Source organism: Octodon degus, unplaced genomic scaffold (assembly GCF_000260255.1).
Source record: "Octodon degus isolate 3935 unplaced genomic scaffold, OctDeg1.0 scaffold00004, whole genome shotgun sequence".
Classification (NCBI taxonomy): domain Eukaryota; kingdom Metazoa; phylum Chordata; class Mammalia; order Rodentia; family Octodontidae; genus Octodon; species Octodon degus.
In genome coordinates, this window is record NW_004524580.1 from 26955215 (window position 1) to 26960141 (window position 4927).

Here is a 4927-nt window from a genome sequence, read left to right on the forward strand (position 1 = left end):
AGCCTCGACCCTCCTAGAGGTCCTCTGAGACGTCAGTTAGACCTTGATACATTTCATTTCTGCTAAACTAACGTGGTTCTTGTTGTTGCTGTTGTCTTTTTTTTTTTTTTTTTTTTTTTTTTTTTTAATGTAGGGCTGAACTTGAATGTCATAAACCCTTCAAAACTCCGGAACTAACCTTCAGACAGAACTGCTCATACCTGTTTGTTCTGTTTTTCACAAGCTACCGTCAACTGTATTGTCAAACACAGCTTTTTCTGAGTCACCAAATAATTCATCAAAAGCCACAGGACACAGCCTCCCGCTGAGCTGCGTAGAGCGCTCCGCTGACTTTCACCAGTGGACAATCGTTTCGTTCATGAGTACAAACCCTAAAAATCTGCCATGATTTTTTTCCTCCATTCTAAGTTTTTCTCCTTTTTTTTTCTTCCCCCAAATCAACAATCATGTATTGTCTGATTACTAAAATACCAGTGTGCGCCGGGGGTTCGATCCCCGGGCCTGCCGCCGCCCCCACCCCCGGGCATGCTGAGATAGCAGTTGACATTGGGCGCCGACGCGCGCACGTAATCCCAGATCTCGGGAGGCTGTAAACGGATGGATAACCACGGATCCAACTAGTAATGAGACCCTGAACACCCTGTAGACCTTTCCCTAAAATACAATAATAATAATAATAATAATAATAATAATAATGAAATATCAGCGAATGTATTTTTCACTTGATGTCGACATCACTCTGAAAGGACGCAGTTACTGTGAAGGGCCCCAGAGGAACCCTGTGGAGGGACTTCGACCACATCAATGTGGAACTCTGTCTCCTTGGGAAGAAAAGGAAGAGGCTCCGGATTGACAAATGGTGGGGAAACAGAAAGGAGCTGGCGACCGTCGGCACATCAGTAGCCGTGTACATGAAAGTCCCTCCGCAGGCTTCCTCTGGGGCCCTTCACAGTAACTGCGTCCTTTCAGAGTGATGTCGACATTATTTTCTGGAATGTCGACAGTCTGACTGCTAAGAATGGTCTTCATTCTTGCGGGAGATGCGGCCCACTCCAAACTTTTCTTTCTCTGTTCTTTTTAAGTTGCCCCCCTTTTATATATATATCAGGAATCAAACTCAGGATCTCACGCTTTCCAGGCAGGCACTTCGCACCTGAGCTAATCCCTGGGCCTCTTTGCTATTAATATGAATGAGAGATATCTGGTTCTAACTGAATTTAATCAGATTCTTATTTTGTTGTCTTAACGTTATTCCTAAGGCAAACTCTGGAACACTTTTTTTTTTTTTTTTTTTGTCAGATTATCTCTTTATTGATATATTTTCTTATGCTTCTTAGCTAGCTGGACACTCGACAATGCCACTGTTGATGTCATCTATGCTGTTATGAGGGTGCTGGCTGTCCATGTTGCAGCCCACAGACTGGGTGGTCCCCAGGAGCTCCTTAATGGTTCTGGAAAGTTCTCCAGCTAAAGACCGGTGCCGCATCTGTCGGGCAATGCTGACAATCTCATCAAAAGTGAAATTTCCACTGTGTTTAATGTTTTTCTTCTTCTTTCTGTCTCTTGGAGGCTCCTTGAGGGCTCCGATGATCAGGGCAGAGGCAGGAGGCACCACCTCAATCTGAGCCTGTCTGTTCTGGATGGTCCATTTCACTGTAATCTGCAGGCCTTTCCAGTCACCAATTGCCTTGGCGATGTCATCCCCCACTTTTTTTGGAGAAGACCCAAGGGATCGATCTTGGGGGCCAGGGCAGACATGGTGCCAACTTCACCACCGGTGCACCTCAGATACATGACTTTAATCTTGTTGGGGTCAAACTTGGGCGGCATGCTGGAGGTGGCTGGTGTTGGATGAACCCGGATTCGGGACGACCGGAGAAAGTTACACCTTAGTCTCCCCTTATCCAAAAGCCAAAAGGGTACACTAGTTCTCATCAGATGTTTTATTCTTACAAAATGTCATCCTTATTTTCTTTTTTAAAAAATCTTTTTATTTGACTTATTTGATATGGCATGTGGTACCCGGGGATCGAATTTGGTCATCCTTATTTTCTATCTGTGTCTTACTGATAGATTGGCTGCTGCACCCATAGTGACATATAATTGTGAAGTGTTTTTTTTTTTTTTTTCATTTTTTTGTTGTTGTTGTTGTTCTTTCTGTTTGTTTATGTATTTGGTACAGATTCTCACTAAGCAGCTCAGACTGGTGGTGATCCTCCTGTTTTCAGCCTCCCCAGTGCTGGGATTACAGGCGTGCACCACCACGCCCAGTCTCTGCAGCCAGCTCAGTGCGCCTGGGGGCGGGGCCGGTGGGGCATGTAGTGTTGGGATCAACCCCAGTCCCTGTTCTTGTCTAAGCAGGCACTTAGCCCGCTGAGCTATCTTGCCGGCCCTTTCACCCAGTTTTGCTTACTGTTTGTCAGTTAATCAACAGTCTGGGGGGCTGGTGAGATGGCTCAGTGGTCTAAAGCACCTACTTAGAATCACGTTTAGCAAAGCACATGGACCGTGGTTCAATCCCCCAGCACCACATGCCAGCCAGCGACACCTCCTGGTGGGCTGAGCTGGCCACACACACATAAATAAATAAATAAAAATTAAAAAAAAAAAATCAACAGTCTGCAGCATGGGGCAGGCAGCGTTGGTTCCCTGCTTCACAACTCTTTTCCCTTATTTCTTACAGAATCCAAATATGTGCAGATATAAGGCAAAGACATGCTCTGCATGGTGGGCTCTTCCTAAAGCCCCACTGATTAAACTCGGATGTTTTCTCTTTTCCCTTTACTGTAATTAATTTAGGGTGGCTCCCACTGCAAATGCACTCAGCCTTGCTTTATTTTCAGTGGGCGTGGGGTGCACACACAAATCTGACCAATCAGACGGGGGTAGAGGGATGGAATCCAGCTTCGGAATCATTTGTCTTCCTGATAAAAAGAGACCAGTGCATGAACAAGAGCGTTGTACTTCCTGCTTCGTGTGTCATCTTGTATGGAGATGATGTTTACAGTTGGACAACTATTTTGGGACCACAAAGGAATTTTTTTTTATAATATAAACCTAGAAGATCTAGAGATCAAGAGAGGAAGCAACAGAAAGCAATGTTGGGGGCCGGGGAGATGGCTCAGTGGAATAAGCACTTCCCTGGCAAGCGCAAGGGCCTGAGTTCAATCCCTGGTTCTGCCACAAAAGAAAGCAATGCTGGAAAACAGAAGGATATCTGATGGAAGACACCAGAATGTTGAATTCTAAGACGGAAGTAAAGAAAGCTAAGAACCAGTCTGATTAGAGCTGGGGAGACAGCTCGGCAGCCTATGTGCCTGCCTCCCAAGCGCGAGGACCTGAGATCCATCCCGGGTACCGCATGCCATACGGGCAACGGAAACGAGGCCTGGGGGCGCAGGCCTGTAATCCCGCACTGGCGAGGCTAAAACAGGAGGCTCGCACAGTGAGACCCTGTACCAAATAATGAGTTTAAAAAATAAAGAATCGATGTAATTAACACTGCAGAATCACCAAAGGTCTTAGGTTAGGGTAATATTAAGGCCCTCAAGACGATAAAATAAAGACAGTAGCAGTTAATCCCCGATGGACTTCCTCGTCCACATTGCTCCGCAAACACCCCCACTCGTACTCGCACAGCTCTGATGGTTCACTCAGTAAGAAGATGAAGTGGAGCAGCTGAGGTCGTAGAGCCTGCTCCAGTCAGCAGTGTGACCCAGGGCACACTGAGACATTGAGACTGGGCATGGGAGTGCGCGCTTGTAATCCCAGCTCTTGGGAGGCTGTAAACAGGTGGATCACTACAAGTCTGACCTAGTAGTGAGACCCTGAACACCCTGTAGGCCCTTCCATAAAATACAAAAAAGAAAGAAAGAAAGAAAAGAAAGAAAGAAAAAGCAGTGTGTGGCAGCCACGCACTCACAACAGACCTGAGCCCCCCTTACTCCTTTGACTGCCCAAACACCAACAACCGGGCCCTCGTGCTCCAGGCAGGCAGGTGGAGCACTTACCAGTAATCTAACCAGGTCAAGAAGAAGCAGCTAAAGAAGCAGACCTGGGGACAAGGAATACTCATTCAGGGCACCCACAGCGAGGGCCCACCGCGAGCGAGCACGAGCCACGCTCAAGACTGCGACCTGTCTTCGGGGTCCTCCGTCTCAGTCAGAAGCAGACAAGCAGGGATCTCCAGTCATCTGAAAAGTCCCTGCACAGACACGGGAAAGCAAACAAACACAAGGAAGAAAAGCAAGGCAAACTGAAGGAAACAGCAGCTGCGACGGGAGAAGAGTATTTCAAATATTCTCTGAGGGAAAAAAAGAATATTTTGCTTCCAGAAAACAAGAACTAAATGCTTACTCTAAAAATATAATTGAAGTGGAAGAATGAGCATGAGAAAGTCTAAAATATGCTAATAGAATTTAAAACTTGGAGGCTAGAAGATAAATTTGTAGGACTCTCCCCAAAATATAGCATAAACACGAAGCTATGAGAAGCCAGGCATAGTGGCACATACTGGTAATCCCAGAAACTGAGAGGCTGGGGCAGGAGGATCGCGGTGAGTTTGAGTTCAGCTTGGATGACATAGTGAATTCCAAGCCAACTTGAACTAGAGAAAAAAAAAAAAAAAAAAAAAAAAAAAAAAAAAACTGTCTTAAGGGCCAAGGATATAACTGAGTAGCACAACACCTTGGCAAACTTGAGGTCATGAGTTTAATTCCTGGGGGCCGAGGAGATGGCTCAATGGTATAAGCGCTTCCCTGGCAAGCACAAGGGCCTGAGTTCAACCCTTGGTTCTGCAAAAAAAAAACAACAAAAAAATCTGTCTCAGAAAACAAAATGGGGGGGCCTGCCCCTTAGCTCAGTTCTTTAAGTGGCTGCTTCAACAAAGCAGTCAGGCTCAGGTTGCTGCGGTTCCATTCCCACAACT